This window comes from Phyllobates terribilis, unplaced genomic scaffold (genome assembly GCF_046119375.1).
Source record: "Phyllobates terribilis strain yellow unplaced genomic scaffold, ASM4611937v1 Scaffold_3__8_contigs__length_932513732, whole genome shotgun sequence".
Taxonomy (NCBI): domain Eukaryota; kingdom Metazoa; phylum Chordata; class Amphibia; order Anura; family Dendrobatidae; genus Phyllobates; species Phyllobates terribilis.
The window spans coordinates 337,662,964-337,681,926 of record NW_027362763.1 but is presented as its reverse complement, the minus strand read 5'-3'; the positions used below and the strand labels follow the sequence as shown (position 1 = coordinate 337,681,926).

The 18,963-nt window shown below is 44.6% G+C and overlaps 1 long non-coding RNA gene across 1 annotated transcript in view; it reads left to right on the top strand.

Moving 5' to 3' along the window:
* Nucleotides 1–457: 457 nt before the first annotated feature.
* Nucleotides 458–18,963, top strand: part of LOC141258097 (uncharacterized) — a 136,738-nt gene continuing 118,232 nt past the window's right edge. Inside the window, exons 1-2 of the long non-coding RNA XR_012318198.1 lie at nucleotides 458–703; nucleotides 1,793–1,896. This is a non-coding gene — a long non-coding RNA (uncharacterized lncRNA). The remainder of the gene's footprint in view (nucleotides 704–1,792; nucleotides 1,897–18,963) is intronic.

Sequence of the window (18,963 nt, the reverse complement as noted above, 5' to 3'; positions counted from 1 at the left end):
GGTGATTAGACCAAGTGTGGCATATATTGCAATATACTGCAGTGTAATATCATTGATATACTCTGATACTGATAAAGTAGTTCTTTCACATGAACTGTCCTTGATGCATGCTATCCACAAAGTATTTGCTAGGTGTCAATACAGTAAGACAATGTTAATTGTTCTATGGTCTATGAAGTTGTGTGTTTCAAAGATTCATTATCCTGATTTGTACACAAGTGACCACTGTGATATTTGCTTTAACAAATAGTGTTATTGTAACCAAAATCCTGATTCAAATAATGTGTGTACACTTACCATTATGTTCCACGAGAAATACACAGATCTATTGTCTAAAACAATGTTTATGGGTAAACTTCTCGAGATTACAGAACCTGGCCAATTCTGTATTATCGACGAATCATACTTATAAACATTAACCAGCTTTATGCTTCCATTGTCTAAACCTTATAAAAGTCACTGGAATCATGATACAGACAGAAGCTTTCTTGTGTAGACTTCTCAGGGGTTCTCTGTCAATTAGACAGATGATGCTCATAAACTCCTAGATGAAGAAGCCATAAGTTGTACCTGCACTGATGTGTAGTGTTGTATGTACCTGCCCATGCAGTGTTGTGAAGACTTCCAGGGGTTTCTCTGTCTTGGTGAAATTGCTTCTCTGATCTTCCAGACGGATGATGTTTAAAAGCTCCTTGGTGATGAAGTGAGTATATATATATATGTACTTAACCTTTGTATTATAACATATACAAAAGTGTATGCAATATCATCATATCATACTATTCCTTTAATTATGTATTTTACCTTTTAAATCAACTATTATAAATAAAATTGCGTTATATCGCAAAGGGTTGCGCTTCTTTAAAGCCGTATCCGAACCTTAGTGTCAAAAACTATTGGCAAAACACCACCCTGGGTCATGGACCGGGTCACCGCCACTGTGACATCTCCCGTAGCAACGACCGACCTGGCACCGAGTACCCCACGGCCCAGGGGGCACGTCACATGGTGTCCTGGTTGCTGTTCTGTAGAGTGCATCCTCAGAAGGATAGGGATCCTTTTGATACCTACATCTGTGTTTCATGTCATCATCCACAGGTCAGGGGGAAGGTGGGATAAGGTCAACTCTCATTGTTTAAGTATTTAATCAATTGGCCTAGATTGTCCTCCACTTTTTTGCTGGTCAACAAAATACCAAGGGTACTCAATACATTAGCAACATCGATTGTTCAAAGACCCTGCGGGACTATCCTCCAAAGATAACAGACAATGAGTTACAACAAACATCAACTCAAGAGTCAACGTTCTAATTTGTATAACAATGGCCTATATCTCTTGACTCACCGAAGAAACAAACACATAAATTCAATAATCAATGTTCTGACAATAGTCTATGTCTCCTGGCCTACTGAGAATATATGTCTGGCATAATTAAGATTAAATGTTGTGTCGTCACACAGCACAAATGATGCTCTTACTAAGTGTAAACCAGATTTGATGGCATGTTGTTGCAGAATTCTGTGGTAGCCATGCTGAGTAAGTGTTCCTTGAATTTGGAATAAATTATCACCAGCAAAACACCCTCACACCATCACATCTTTCCCTCCATGTTTCACAGTGGGCACCACACATGTAGAAACCATCTTCATACCATTTACCTTTCATGACACAGTGGTTGGTATCAAAAATCTAATTTTTTTACTTATCAGACCACAGCACAGATTTTCACTAATCTAATGTCCAGTTCTTGTGTTACCCAAAAATGTCTTTTATTGTTTGCGTTTTTTTGCAGCAATTTATAAAGGCCTACTTCTTACAGCCTCCACTAAGCAGCTGATGTTGAGATGTGTCTGCCACTTGATGTCTTTACGTCATTCATAAGAGATATTATCTGAGGTATTGTCACTTTGTATTTTCTGAGGTTGGTAACAGCAAAGGTTATTTTTAGTCTTCCTTCCCTCGGACAGTCCTCGTTAGTGCCAGTTTATTCATAGCCATTGGTGGTGTTTATGTGCGAACTTGAGGACATCTTCAAGGTTCTAGGAATTTTTACAGATACACTGACCTTTGTGTCTTAAAGTAATGATGGACTGTCATTTATCTTTACTTAATTGAGTGTTTCTTGCAGTATTCTGGCTAAGAACATTTGTAAAATAGTAATGTGTAAAACTGTCACCAGAGTAAAATGGGGGTACTTTAAGGCACCTAAAGTTAATAATAAGCATTCTGATTTGTTTCACATGTGACTCTCTGTGTCTTGTTTCCAAATATATTCCTTATTGGTTTTGCTGCCTTCAGTCTAAATCTAAAATGTGCACTTTCCAATAAGAACAAGGAAAAGCATTATAGTAACAGGTGTGTCCAAACTGTTGACTGGTACAATATGTATATACTGTATGTAGAAAAAAATGTAAAAAGAAATGTAAAAAATCCCTCTGAACAAATACAAACAAGGCAAATATTTAGGAACAAATATCTATTGTACATGAATTACTTAGGAAGCGCATATATTGTACATCTACACTACTTTAATAACCTGGATAATTAATTTAATAGATTATATAATATAAAAAAATAAAGAAAACAATGCCACAAAAATGAAGCCCCAAACAGTGCTGAAAAATAATACTATTTCTACCACTTAAAACAAAGTCTCAAAGATTTAAAACAGAGGAGAATAAAAAATTACAACCAATGAAATAAGCAGAGCCAAAAACAAAGAAATTAGTACGTTATTAAGAGGGCCTGGTAATTAAATTGCTAATAGGAGGCTGTTAAATAACCACCTCTGTTGGACTTAATGATTTTTATCTTGCTCCTGCAGCCTGATTTTTTGAGCAAATCTCCTTCCAAAAACAAAGATTAGGGATCTGCATGGACCTTTATCTGGACCTCCCTGGGATCACTTTTGGAAATAAGTGATATATAGATATGCTGTGCATTTGAGAATCAGCCTCGTGAATACATTTCATAGAGGTTATTTTTACTGTCTGTAATGGGATCACCTTGCATTATTTTCAATGGGGCCATCATGTTCTATCTCTACTTATTGTAATGCCTTTTATATAGAAATGAGTTTTACTCTGGTTTCAGACAAAACATAGAATATGAAATTGTATGAGCAAATCACGAGAATAAATGAGCAAAACATGAGAAAATTAGTGCAAAGGTTATGGACAAAAAACCTAGAATGTTTAGAGAACAATCTGCTGCTATTATTCTGTGTTGCTGCTTTAAAAAAAAGATAATGTGTTTAGTTGTTATTACGATTTTTCTCAACTTATTGCATACCAAATGCGAAGGTCAAACTAGGAGCTACATAATTATCTAAACGCTATGTTTATTAATTGTCTTTGACTTTGAAATATTAACTTAGATTTCTGAAGATGATGGTAGTGTAGCACCCCGAGGGCTCGGCTGCTACAGGGGTATTGCACCTCAAACCAGAGGTGTGATATTCCACTCCTGGGTAAGGATGGAGTGTGGACCAGGACTCAGTAAGCTGCATGCACCACACACACCCCATTTCCGAGGGACAGCTCAACGGTGCTCCCACTAGACAGAAGTGCAGGCACGACAGCATCTGTTCCTGGCTGGAGTGGGGAGGGGAAAGTACACCCAGTGGTGTAGGAGCAGATAGGGGTGGGTCTCTGCGCATAGGCAGGAGCCCATTGGTTGCAAGTCACCTGGGCTCGGGTGTCAGAAGGAGGTATAAAAGGTGGGCACCATCTTAGATCAGAGTTCAGTCCAGTTCAGTTCAGAGAGGAGGAGAAGAAGACAGGAGCTCAGCCAGAGAGGGCTGACAGGGAGCTGTGGCTCAGTCTGGGCCCAGCTCCAGAGGCAGGCCTGGAGTGGAGGCCAGAAACAGCAGAAAGAGAGAGGAGAAGGAACGGAAAGGAAAGTAAGAAAGGAACTGGAACAGAGGAGAAAGGAAGCAAAGAACACAGAGAAAGGCCCAGAGACACGAAGGCAGAAGGAACCCCATATGCCCAGAGGAGATACTGGGTGAAGGGTTGGCAGAACAGTGTACCGGAACCCAAATTGGTGGAGGCAACAGATTCCTCAGCCAAAGACCGGAGGTTGTTACCACATCTTGGTGCGACCCCTCACTACATCCACCAGAAAGGCATACCGTATAGGGTCAGGGAAACCGGGAGAGGTTTCGCCAACAGAAGGCCCGAGGAAGCTGGACAAAGGTGGGTCACTGGTGGGGACGGCCAGAGAAAGGTAGAGAAGGGAACTCTGAACCACACTCTGGAATTACCTGGGAGTTGACCGAGTCCCTTGCCTGGTGGACGCAGCACGGCTCGGGCAGTCATCGCCTGCAGCATTGACATGAACAACAACTGTGAGTAAAGCATTGAAAACTGCAACCGCACGTCTCTGTGGTTCCTCGCCGCACCAGCACCATTAGCACTGGGACGCTCACACCATCACTCCCATCATCTTCCACATTAGCCGCCCTGAGGCAATACTTCTCCCGTGGGGAGTTATCCCATACTCGGCTGCGCAAACAACATCAGCCTCAGCGGTCTGCAGCGCAGCGGCGGTCCCCACTGACCGCAATCCACGGGTGGCGTAGTTGGACATTTGCTATACATTAAGACTGCCACTGGTTTGACCACCCTGGGCACGAACCGGGTCACCGCCACACGGAGACTACAACCCCCAGCATTCTACAACAGGCCCGGTTCCGGGTTCCCCTGCACAACACAGGCCCAGGGGGCGCGTCAGTAGTGTATGCAGACCTACAGGCTGTGCACCTCTTTGCAATGTATTGGTGTTTGATCCAATGCGTCAAGTAGTCTGTAACCATGGAAACACATAGGTCAGCAGTGAAACTGTACACGGAAAGCGGTAATATATTTTTAGGAAAAACAATGAGTTTTCTTTTTCATTTTAGATTAATTTAAATGAAAAAGAGTAATTGATTGCGAGATAAGACTTAATAACTTGATTCCTGCCTTATTTCTAATAATGTTGCAGGTTATAGGCCAAGATTATTGTAATGAGATAAGGCAAGTGCTTTGCAAGATAATGTCTCACTGCCAACAAATAGCCGTATATTACATATATTGTAACAATACATATACATATGTAGTTGTAACATTACATATATTGCCAACAAATAGCCATATATTACTTATATTCCATACATAAAAAATGTTGTACCTTGTACCTTGGTCTTTTCAAATGATGTCCAAGATTTGATGGTACAGAAAACTTAAAACATACTGGTAATTTCAGAAAACTTTACAGAATAAGTTGTCATATGTGAACATGAGGAATACCACTATTTCTGGCCAAAATACAACTTATATCTCACATTTTTCACCAGTTTCGGCTTTGTATGCTGTCTTTAATTTTTAGTTATCGCTGACCTAGTTGGTAGAGCTGTGTTGTCTCCTATACTCAGCACACAAAAACTTATAGAATTCCTGTCTTCTTATCTCTTTGTAGCACATGTTCAGACACGGCAGATATATGAACATTATTATCCATCAGTCTTGAGCAATGTATCTGTGAATCCAGCTCTGCAGTGAACAAAAAGCTGTAACTCTGTGTTTCCCTCTGTCTACCTCTGCTCATCCCTCCTCCCCTCTCATTTTCTGTAAACTTTAATAGACAGCCGTAAATAGAGACCTCGCTGAGCTGGCAGTCCAGCTTATTTGAGTAAGGCTGTGTGCCCACGATGCAGAAATGAAGCAGAAAATTTCTGCAGCATTTCTGCATCTCCCTGGCAGAAAAAACGCATGCAGATTGACAAGCGCTTTCAAAGCGATTTTAGCATCACTTGGAAAGTGCTTGTCAACTAGGTCACACTATATAAATCCATGCAAACGGCATGGATTTAAATTGTGTGACCCGAGAGAATGTCAAAAAATAAAAAAATAAAAATATACTTACCCTCCGATGGCCCGCGCTGTCTTGATTTCCTCCATCCTGACTGTCGGCAGCGGTAGAGTGAAGGACCTGCCGACGTCAGCGTCGCGTGACCCGTCACATGACTCTGACGTCAGAGCAGGTCCTTCATTCCATCGCGAAGTGCCGGGAAGCAAGGAGGAGCGCAGCGCGGGCTGCCAGAAGGTAAGTATACATTTATTTTTATTTTATTCTTTTTTTTCAGCTTTTTTAATGGTACCTGGGTGTGGATGAGACTCTCCTCTCCTCTACACCCGGGTACCATCCGTACATTAGAACGCGCCAATTACGCAAGTACAGATGCAGTCTTGCGGAATTGGCGTGTTCTAATGCAAGTCAATGGCGGCGAAAACGCAGCGCTTCCGCAAAATAATTGGTAGTGCTGCGTTTTTCTCTGCAATGATAATCCGCAGCGTAAATTTCCGCAGCATGTGCACAGTTCATGCGGATTATCATTGGGGAACATTGCTGCCCTTCTACCATGCGTTTTTTAATACGCTTCCGCAGCGTTTCCACAGCTACAAAAACAATGTGGAAACGCATTAAAAACGCATCGTGGGCACACAGCCTTAGACAGATTTTTTTCTGTCTTTTAGAGTGAATGATGAGTTCATTAGACAGAGGAGAAAAAGTGTCTGATAAGTAGATACAAAGCACGTTTTCTGACTTTACCTTCTTTCAATGTTGAAGAAAGTGTAAATATATAAATATAAATAAAGTGTCCAGCATAAAAGAGTACACCGTCTTTGAAAGTAAGATTTTAATCAATATCTCACTGAAAACAAGAATAATGTTCAAAATTTTGACAAGACTGAGTTTCATAGAACATTTTAACCCATAATATAAAAGTAAGGTTAATAATATAATTTTCGTTACAAAATCTTCAGTTTTACTTAAATTAGTTGATGCAAAAATGAATACACCCCACATAAAAAACAACTACATCTAGTATTTTGTATGACCTCCATGATTTTTAAGGACAGCACCAAGTCTTCTAGGCATGGAATAAACAAGTTGGCGACATTGAAACATCTATCATTTTCCTTTCTTCAAGGACAACCTGTTTTAGAGCCTGGATGCTGGATGGAGAGCAATGTTCAACTTGTTTCTTCAGAATTCCCCGCAGATATCGATTAGGTTTCGATCAGTAGACTGACTTGGCCACTGAATCACTTTCACCCTGTTCTTCTTCAGAAATGCAACAGATGTGTGTTTTGGATCATTCTCATGTTGGTAAAGTGCACGTCTACCAAGGGCATAGAAGGATGGTAACAACTTCTCTTTCAATATAGAGCAATACATCTGTGAACTCATGATACCATCAATGAAATGTAGCTCCTCGACACCAGCAGCACCACATAAGGACACTGCCACCACCATGTTTCACTGTAGGTACCATGCATTTTTCTGTGTACTCCTCATCTTTTCAACGCCATACAATTTTGAAGCCATCAGTTACAAAAACATTTATCTTGGTCTCATCAGTCAAGAGTATCGAGTCTCAGTAGTCTACATATTTTTCAGCATGGGCTAGGTGGGCTTGTTTGTGCATGGGTTTAGGAGAGGCTTCTTTCGTGGATGACACCCACCCATGTGTAACATGACACAGGGCGGTAGCCTCAGGCAAGGCAATCGTCTTCAGCGCCCTGGTACGTTACATGAAAGTGTGGGTCCTGGCTGGGTGTGTGGATTTCTGCTGTGAGGGCCTTATGCCCGATCAGGCCACATATAGCCGATGCTGTAGGCCTGTCAGGACCTGATGTTTCACAGTTCAATGAGGGAGCCCACGATTAAAAAATAAACGCTTTACTGAATGGTAACTTGGTAAGGGTTATGTACAAGTGATAGCGGGTACAAAGTCTTATGGACATTTCTTTCACAGTATGAAGAATACTGTAGTATACTCCATGGCTTTAAAATCACACTGTTTCTCCCTACTTTGCCACAACCCTTGTTTTAATGCTACAGTCCTGATTCACAAGTCTCCTTTACTTGCTCAGTGGTTGTGCGTTCTATTTATTCCACTACTGGCACCGTTGATCTCCCGCTTGGGACCCTTCACTAGTCCTCATCTTTCAGTCCTGCTAAGGCCCGCTACCTTCTGCATTATAAGCTCCAGGTCTTGTGGCTAGGTGTCCTCTCCTAGGATCCATCTCCAGAAGGCCACTCTGTCTCTTTCTGTCACTTTTCTTCAGGATTACACTATCCCTTGCTTTTAGTCTCCTTTCATTCATAGTCACCCTTCTGTGTAGCTCTGCTCACTTCGCACTCCAAATCCTAAGACTATTCCCTCCAACTGTGGGCTTGTCCCAAACATTACCTTCTAACTCACCCTATGATTAACTATGTACATCCCTATGCATTACACTACTTATCGTACAACACTATGCATTACAATATACTATTTATACCTATGACACACTGTACATTGCAATTCACATGACATGATGTATGCAAAAGACGCAAGACATAATACACAACATTGATGCGACTGGTGTCTTCAGGGGTAGGAAGGCAACAACACACTCCATCACTCTTACACATGCTATTCTTCTGAAGTGTACGCTGTATTGTGTCACGGGAATCACTCACCCCGGTTTGGCTTTCTAATTCTTTAGCTAACTGCAGTTAACTTGTATGTCAATTTTCTTCAACACTTCTTAACAGAAGGCGCCCATGTTTAGGTATTAATTTCCATGGTTGGCTTGGATGTCTCTGTGAGTTAGTTGTAATTCCATCTTTGTTAAATTATTGTATCACTTTTGCTTCAGGATTCTGACAGATAGCTTTGCTGTAGCCTTCATCTTTCTTATGTAAAGAAATAATTTTCCTTTTCTCTTCCATGTAGTGCCATTGCTGACAACATTAAATGGGAAGGGGTTTTCTCTGTTAAAGGGTTGTCTACTACTCAGACAACAATTTTTCAATCACCTTAATTCCCCCATGTAAAATAATAGCAGCTATACTCGCCTCTGGTGCGGGGGCTGTTCCAGCAATGGTGGCGCCTGCTCTCCTGGGATTTGTGTGAAATTATAATGTCACATAAGACCTGCAGCCAATCAGTGTCCACTTCATATTACTAGAAACTTCATGAAACTGACACCCAGAAGAAGTGAGATTGAGCTGCTGTTCTTTCTACGGATGTCAGTTATGTCCGAAGGAACTGAGGGGGAAGCAGCTGATTGCCTCCAAGACTTATGTGACATAACAATATCACACAAGCCGCAAGAGACCAGGCACCAAAATTACTGAAATGTTGCCCTCACCAGAGGTGAGTATAGCTTCTATTATTTTACATGGGAGAACAATGGTAACTGAGAAGAGGTTGTACGAGTTGTGGACAACCCCATTAAGAAACAATTATAGTCAACTTTCTGCTGGACACCTGTTTAACTAATTCAACCTGTGATTGAATTCCTGTTAATAAGAATTTTGTAGTCTATTATTTATCTTTGCGCCTAAGACTTTACTCATTTTTTCAACATGGTCTTGAATTAATTTGTTAGGAAAATTACTTTTCTTTGGACTATTGGGTATGAAAAGTTTATTGAAATGAATGAGGAATCACAGTGACTGTTTAAATATCAAAGTAGTAGATCTATAATAAAGTTGATCTAATAGTTGCTGCTCTTTTTCTGTTTTACAATAAGAATTTTGTCTACTAAGAGAGTGCAATTTCCCTTAGGCTTCCCCGACCTGTAGAGATGTAAAGTTTGTAATTTGGTGCAACTTAGTGTGATCTCATAATATGCTAGTTATGGATTCATATTGAACCTCAATATCAGCGCAAGCTGAGGATGCTGCCCCATACACAGCATCCCTATAATCAGTCCAGATCAGATGATTGCATACTGCCTATCATACACTGTACACAGGAAACTGACTCTTACTAATCCTAATAAGGTGTCAGCTGAACTTCACTGGGTTTTCGCTCTGCTGTTACCATATAAATAATATGATTATGGTATACAGAATTCAAACTTTTGATAAGAAAGAAGGAAACATTTAAGGAACTTTCCAGAATTAGCAAAACTTTCAAATGCGGTAGCTGCAGTGGGCGAGGACCCCGAGGCTTTTCCAGATACCAAGGATGACTGTGAATCATGCAAGCGTTACAGTTAACTGAATCAAAACTGACATGCAAGACACATTAGATTAACCTATTTGGCCTATTTAGTGTGACCAGTCTAGGGTTTCAGTCCACTGTGATAGCATGTTCTATAATACATTAGGACTGTCCCTTCCAGCAGCCACTCACTGATGTCTTTGAAGTTATATTATTTCATACTGTAAATAAGACATAGTCCGGGAGGGACAGTCACAATGCACAGCGTGTATGCCTTGTCTTATACTGTCTCCTAATGCTAGGCCTGGAACCAGCCAGGATGCCCTCATACCAGGTCCGTGCAGTAAATGGAGAACAAAGAGATCCTATATCTTGCAAGCCAATTAGCTAGCTTTCTTTATCCCTATTTATTTGCTGTGTAGTAAGGTGGAAATATTGCTTTTGATTTGGCAGATTCAAGTTGTGTATCAGCTGTTTGCCAATCTCTATGGAGCCAGATTCATGACAATCAGCTAATATCTGCAGTGGCTCTAAGGCCACATTCACACGTTCAGTGTTTGGTCAGTATTTTACATCAAAATTTGTAAGCCAAAACCAGGGGTGGGTGAAAAATATAGACGTGGTGCACATGTTTTATACTTTTTCTCTGATTGTTCCATCCTGATTTTGGCTTACAAATACTCATGTTTAGCTTACAAATACTAAATATTGTACTTCAATTGTCATGTGTGGCCCCTGATATAGAGTTGTGCTATTTGCCTTCTGGGCCTTGCATTGATTAGCACTTTTTTAATAATTAGGATGTGCCACATATGTGGATCAAGACCCACTGTGCCACGAGCCGGGCTTACCCAGGAGGGGTGAGGCTGAGTGGCTGCCTAATTTTTGCTAGAGCTCCTGATGATGGAGCTAGGCTTGCACTGCAGGTAGCTGCCAGGTACCACTCCTTGGCAGTGCCTGGCACTCACAGCAAAAACCACACTAAGAAGAATTAAAATTCCCCCAAAAAATTCAAGAAAAACCAGCAAAAAAGGGCAGCAGTGTTTACCTGCCCAGATCTTCAAAGCCAAATGCACTACCAGGATGCAGCAGACCCACATAAAGATGGCGGATACACAGGTGCAAAATACTGATGAAACAATCACTCACAACCTACCATTTCATGGAGGGGGTGACTGCTTAGTATTAGAATTGCACAAAGATAGGTTTGTATAGGGTGCTGTTCACACAGGGTAGTGCACAGTATCCGACCTACAGCCTATTAGTTACGCCCATACTATTTGACTAGGCGGGCTGCCCGATACTATCCAAGTGCACCCCCTGGGAACAGACACCCTAGTTTACAATGCCCGCACTAATGGGCCTGTGTGAACAGCACCCTATACAAGCCTATCTTTGTGCAATTCATCCATGGAAGGAGGGAAGTAGAGCCCACGGCTGGAGATGGGACAGGTATATGACAGAAATCATAGTTAATTAGGTCGCTACAGTTTCTATTCTATTTTTTTTTTATTTTATGTTGTGCTATGACCTGTAGTTACTTGACTTTGTCTCTAAACTTTGTAAGGCGGCGATGTTCACACCGTGCAGTAACTGAGGCAGTGACCCAAGCAAGTCCAACATAAACAGCTTTTATTCAGCACTCACGGGTAAACAGAAAGTCCTCCGGTTCACAGCCGGGTTAACATCAGTCCATAACAACGGTTGCCATGGGCAACGGCCGTGCCGGGCCGCTCAGAGCCTGACGGGTGCAGAGCCTTCCCAGGCGTGGGTTCAGCTACACAGAGTCCCACTGAGCTTTCCTGCTATGCTCCTACCAGGTTCCAGCACAGAACAACACTAATCCTTAGTGCAGGGTTTTTAAAGGACCTGTGGCAAGAGCCACTGGAAAACCTAGGATGGAGGGAGGAGGCCGCCCCACTGCCTTCCTGTAACCTCCTCCAAGCAGTGAAGGCCCTGCCTGGTTTTACTAATCTGCCTTGCTGTTATGATCTGCAACAAGTGCTAAGGAAAGATAGGGGAAAGCAGTCCCTACAGTAAAACTAAGCTGAATCCCTACGATGTAGAGGCCTGCCTGTTCCTAGCGAACAGACCCGCCTTTGTCCTCGGCTAGTCTGAACTATAGCATAAGGGAGGGGTCCCTAAAAGAACTAAGGACTGGGACAAAAATGGGACACCACTTAAACAGAGAAGTTGTTGCAGAACACAAAAAGACAAACTGACAAAAAGGTACTAGAGGTCCTAGAAGGACCAAGCGAAAAGGTACTAGAGGTCCCAGAAGGACCAAGCGAACTGACAGAGAAAGGCACCGAAGCACCTGGCTAGAGAAACAGTCAAACACTGAAGTACAGCACAGCGGAGCTGGAATATAAAGGCAGATGGTCACGTGACCGCAAAACACAAGATAAAAAAAACAAATAGGAGGGTTCTAACAATTGCAGCCGCAGGTGAGTTTGTGACTGCAATGCACTCCAATGGATTTAATAGGTCTCTGTACACATCCTGGGGGATATATAACGTCCCTCGTATACGATCCCAGTCACTGCCTCACATATCCCTCCCCTCTGTTCAAACTTGTGGGGTTAAACATTTGACACCATACAGGGTGCTCTGGACAGGGCATCCGCATTTGCCTGCGACTTCCCTGGGCGATGTTCTACAGAGAAACTGAAATTTTGCAGTGACAGGAACCACCTGGTGACTCGCGCATTCCTCTCCTTGGCATTCCTCATCCATACCAAGGGTGAGTGGTCCATTACCAAGCGGTACTGATGCCCGAGTAAATAATAACGTAGTGATTCCAAGGCCCACTTAATAGCCAAACACTCCTTCTCTACCACAATATAGTTTTTCTCTGCTGGGACAAGTTTTCTACTCAAGTAGGTGACCGGGTGCTCTTCACCATTCACTTTCTGCGACAATGCCGCCCCTAGGCCTACCTCCGAGGCATCTGTCTGTACAATGAAGGTTTCCTTGAATTTGGGGCTGATGAGGACCGGCTGTCCACACAGGACCAACTTCATGGACTGAAAGGCTTCTTCTGCCTGAGGGTTCCACCGAACCATTACCGATTTTTTTCCTTTCAAGAGATCAGTCAGGGCCACCGTTCTCCCAACAAAATTAGGTATAAAACGGCGGTAATACCCAAGGATGCCAAGGAATGCCCTCACCTGCTTTGTACTTGATAGTTTAGGCCAGTCTTTTATGGCCTCAACTTTATTGATTTGGGACTTGATAACTCCTCGGCCAATCACATACCCCAAATATCGGGCTTCCTCTAGCACTATCGCATATTTTTGAGGGTTTGCCATTAACCCCGCGGCTCTGAGAGAATTATTATTATTATTATAGCGCCATTTATTCCATGGCACTTTACATGTGATACATAGCAAAAACATTTACATAATCTTAACAAAACGAGTCAACGACTGGTACAGGAGGAGCGAGGACCCTGCCCGCGAGGGCTCACAGTCTACAAGGGATGGGTGAGGATACAGTAGGTGGGGGTAGAGGAGGTCATGCAGTAATGTGGTGGAGCGGTGGTTACTGCAGGTTGTAGGCTTGTCGGAAGAGGTAGGTCTTCAGGTTTCTTTTGAAGGCTTCCATGGTAGGCGAGAGTCTGATGTGTTGGGGTAGAGAGTTCCAGAGTAGGGGGGATGCATGGGAGAAATCTTGTATGCGATTGTGGGAAGAGGAGATAAGAGGGGAGTAGAGGAGTTCTTGTAAGGATCGGAGGTTGCGTGCAGGTAAGTACCGGGAGACTAGATCACAGATGTATGGAGGAGACAGGTTGTGGATGGCTTTGTATGCCATGGCTAGGGTTTTGAACTGGAGTCTCTGGGCAATGGGGAGCCAGTGAAGGGATTGACAGAGGGGAGAGGCTGGGGATACAGAATCAGATTCAGAATCCAGCACCACTTGTACCTGGGATAGATGCGTATGCCAGTCGGTGCTAAAGATGATAATATCATCTAGATACGCGGACGCGTACTCCTGATGAGGCTTGAGCACTATGTCCATCAGCCTCTGGAATGTAGCCAGGGCCCCATGTAACCCAAAAGTTAGGACCACAGAGTGATATAGACCCTCCGGAGTTATGAAGGCGGTCTTTTCCTTCGCCGATTTCGTGAGAGGTACCTGCCAGTAACCCTTGGTGAGATCGAGTGTGGTAAAGTACTGGGCCTGCCCCAGTCTCTCAATCAGCTCATCCACCCTGGGCATTGGATAAAGGTCAAGCTTCGACACTTCATTTAATTTCCAAAAATCGTTACAGAAGTGTAACGATCCGTCTGGTTTAGGAATCAGTACGATGGGGCTAGCCTACTCACTCCGTGATTCCTCGATGACGCCTAACTGGAGCATTTGTTTTACCTCAGCCGTCATGGCTTGCCTCCGGGCTTCGGGTACCCGGTACGGTCTCATTCGCACCCTTACCCCAGGTTCAGTGACAATGTCATGTTGGAGAACTGTAGTCCTACCTGGTAGCTCTGAGAACACATTGGTATTCTGCTGCACCAGCGAGCGAGCCTCCCATCGCTGCTGTTTAGTGAGAGCATCACTTATCCTGACCTCTCCCCCGGACGCATCCCTGGCTGAAAGTAGAGAACACTCTGACGGCATACCCGAAGTGATGTCTGTAACTAAACACTCTCGATCTTTCCAAGGTTTTAGCAGGTTTACATGATAAAGCTGCTCAGGTTTCCTCCTTCCTGGCTGATACACCAGGCAATTTACCTCCCCCACCTTTTCTCAAACCTCATATGGCCCTTGCCATTTGGCCATGAGCTTACTCTTGGCTGTGGGTACCAGTACTAACACCCGATCGCTCTTGTTAAAAGACCTGACCGTGGCTCTTTTATTATATGTGCGCCTCTGGGTGGCCAGGGCATCTAACAGATGTTCTTTTACGATAGGCATGACCGCCGCCACTTGGTCCTGCCAAGTGTTTAATTATACTCCTATGTGGAGTCGGCTCTTGTTCCCACGTCTCTTTGGCTATGTCCAACAGACCCCTAGGGTGTCTGCCGTACAATAACTCAAAGGGAGAGAACCCTGTGGAAGCCTGGGGTACCTCATGGATGGCGAACATCAAATAGGGTAGCAACACGTCCCAATCCCTTCCGTCCTTAGAAACCACCTTTTTTAACATGGACTTGAGGGTTTTATTGAACCGTTCTACTAGATATTAGAAAAAACTTTTTGACAGTTAGGGTGATCAATGAGTGGAACAGGCTGCCACGAGAGGTGGTGAGTTCCCCTTCAATGGACGTCTTCAAACAGAGGCTGGACAGACATCTGTCTGAGATGATTTAGTGAATCCTGCTCTGAACAGGGGGTTGGACCAGATTACCCAGGAGGTCCCTTCCAACTCTACCATTCTATGATAGCCCGTCGGTTTGAGGGTGGTACACCGAGGTGCGCAATTGTTTAATTTTTAGCAGTTTGTACAGTTCTCTTGTCACCTTGGACATAAAAGGGTTCCCTTGATCTGTCAGGATCTCCTTAGGTAGTCCAAGGCGACAGAACATGGCAAACAGCTGCCGTGCAATCAGTTTCGCCGAGGTGTGGCATAGCATTATAGCCTCCGGGTACCGGGTGGCATAGTCGATGACCACCAGTATATGTTGGTGGCCATGAGCAGATATTTCAATGGGCCCTACCAAGTCCATTGCAATCCGTTCAAAAGGTACCTCTATCACTGGCAGAAGTACCAATGGGCTATGAAAACTGGCGGTGGGTGTGGTCAACTGACATTCAGGGCAGGATTCACAGTACTTTTGGACCTCCGCGTAAATCACCGGCCAAAAGAACCACTGCAAGATACGCTCTTCCACGACCTCGTCCCTGATTTTGTCTACCCTATAGAGCAACTCACCGTTGACTACCATGCATGGAAATACAGTATATGCACCAGGCTGTTGAGCTATGCCATTTACCTCTAACACCCTTTCCCGCGCCCGAGTCAGAGTGGGATCCTGTAGCTGAGCTGTCCCAAACGTGCCACGGGACACTTCCAGCTCGGGGATCAATGGGGTCTCCTCGACCTCTCCTGCCAGCACGTCTAGGGGAAACCTATCAGGGTCACACTCTGTCCCTAGGTTGGACACCCCTATGGCAGGTACCCCTGACTCGGGTTCGTCGGGTACAGCGCCAGTAACAAATTTTACCAGGGGAGAGTGGATTTTGTTTTTCCACAGAGTCCAGAGCAGGGGCAAGTCTCTTCCCAACACAGTCCCATAGGGAAGAGTTTTTACCACCCCCACCACATGTTTTATGTCGCCACATGGCATTGACAAAACTACCTCTGCGGTTGGGTACTCTCGGAGGTCCCCATGGATACACACAACCACGACTGTCCGTCCACTGGGGTTGTCTTCTGCCACCAGCGACCCATGTACCAAAGTCACTAGGCTCCCCGAGTCTAGGAGGGCCTCCGTGGGGTACCCATTAACCAGTACCTGGCACAGTTGAGGTTCACTGTCCGAGGGGTCGGCACTCGCAGTGCAGACGGTCTGGGCGTACATTGAGACCCGGCGTTATACCCGCATTCCATGGGTTCCGTAGTCAGGGGGCAGTTAGCAACTACATGTCCCGGACCCTGACACCGCCAGCACTTAATGGTGGAGGTACTGTTCGGTTTTATGACCATTTGGGAGGGAACCGGTCTCCTGCCACTCTCACTCCGGGGTACCCCTTCAGCACGGGTACGGTGCTGACTGCCCTCAGCAGAGGGACGCTACCCCTTTCCCGGTTCCTGGGTTGGCAGGGATCGGCGTAACAGCCGCGAGGGGGCAGAGTCTCGGATAAAGTCCTGAGTGGCCGAGTAGCGCTCGATCAGGCTGACCACCTGGTCGAGGGTGCCGGGGTCCCCTTGCCCCACCCAACGTTGGATAGCGGCCGGCAGAGTCCTCACCAGCTGCTCCACTACCACCCTCTCCACCATCTGGGCTGGAGTCAAAGACTCAGGTTGGAGCCACCTCTTGACCAGCTGCAAAAGGTCATAAGCCTGAGACCGGACGGGTCGGGTCTCCACATAGGTCCATGAAAACACGCGCTAAGCCCTGACATACGTATTGACCCCCAGTCGGGCAAGGATCTCACCTTTGAGCCTCTGGTAGTCCTGGGCGTCCTCCCGACTGAGGTCGAAGTAGGCCTTCTGGGCAGCGCCGACCAAAAACTGAGCCACCACTTCTGCCCACTACCGGCTGGTAGGTTTTCCCGTTCTGCTGTGCGCTCATAAATGGTCAGGAAGGCTTCCACGTCGTCCTCCGGTCCCATCTTCCTCAACGAAGAGCAAACCTTGTCCTGGGCCTCTCGCCTTTCCGGAGCTGGTGCCGTCGGTGTCTACCGCAGAGCTGTGAGCTGCTGCATGATCAGCTCATTGGTTTGCTGTTGCTGCCACTGCATGTGGACCAATTACCTTAATAGCTCCTCCATTTTGTCCACAGGTTTAGGCTGAAAGGTGGCAGGCCAGATTGTGGTCATGCAGCTGCCGGTGAGGTATGCCTCAGTCACACTGTCCGCATTCTCCACCAAGCTGTAAGGCGGCGGTGTTCACACTGTGCAGTAACTGAGGCAGTGACCCAAGCAAGTCCAACATAAACTGCTTTCATTCAGCAACTCACGGGTAAACAGAAAGTCCTCCGGTTCGCAGCCAGGTTAACAAGCAATGAAGGCCCTGCCGGGTTTTACTAATCTGCCTTAGCCAGATAGCCTGAACAGGTAATGCTCACCTTCATTCCTGCATTGCAGCTGCAGGTGAGTTTGTGACTGCAATGCACTCCAATGGATTTAATAGGTCTCTGTACACATTCTGGGGGATATATAACGTCCCTCGTATACGATCCCAGTCACTGCCTCACAACTTTTAAACATACATGTAGACAGTGTTGTATCACCTATGGAGCTGTAGTGTGCATGCTTATATTGTGAGAGTAGTTAAAACACTTATTGCATTTTTCACAAAACCCGATCGGAGCCACGTGCCCCTGATCCTTCCTCACAACTTCTGTGAGTTCCGGGTTTAGGATAATGTGAAGCGAACTTATAAATTTTATATATTTATTTACTCAGAAGAGCGATGCTAGGTACAGTATATACAAGTGGTTACAAGATATATATGTATACAGTAATCAGACAAATACAGTAAGGAAGCAGTAATACGAATTCATTAAAATTAAAAGGAATAAAAGTGAATATACCACACTTTCATCAAAGGTCTCTGGATACGGCAGGAGGGTTGCTGTCATGGGTCCAGAGCGGTTCCTTGTTCTTTCTGCACATCTGTAGCGACAGGTGACCCTCAACAGAAGACACCTCCTCTCTCTCAGAGGGACACATTTATTCGTAACATGGGCAGGGCAGAAAATAGGCGATTTACATGTAATCTCCTCTTCCCTTCTATCAGACATTTCATAATCCATTTCCCAGCAATATACTCATTGTAAGGTGCGCATGTTAATTGATTTAACACAGGGGCTTCTCCTGACTTCAGAGGTATTCAATTAGCTATTCTTTATTGCCATGATTCAGTTAGCTCCCCCATACTCTTGTCAGGAATAGGCGTTTGCACTACAAAGGTATATATCCTAGCTGACCTGTATTCAATTCTCTCCTGGCTTGTCACCCTGGTGTGAACGGAGGCTCCCAGGGGTTGATGTATGGAAGGGAAACAAGTGCTGATGTAAATACTTTGTCCTCTGGGGTCCTTTGAAGTCAGACAGACTAGCATTCCTGCTGAGACCTTCATAACTGGGAATATGAAATAACTGGGAATATGAAATAACTGAGAATATGAATTTCCAGTCCCTGGCCTCACCACAGCATTATTCTGTTTACACACTACAAGAATTATTAGCAGGGATTTTCAATTTTTTCGACTTGATGCACTAATGGCATGCATCTCAGCCTCTGGGAGTGATCATGATCATCTAAGTTGTAACAGAGAGTGTCCAAACAGAGTCACTTAAGGAGCC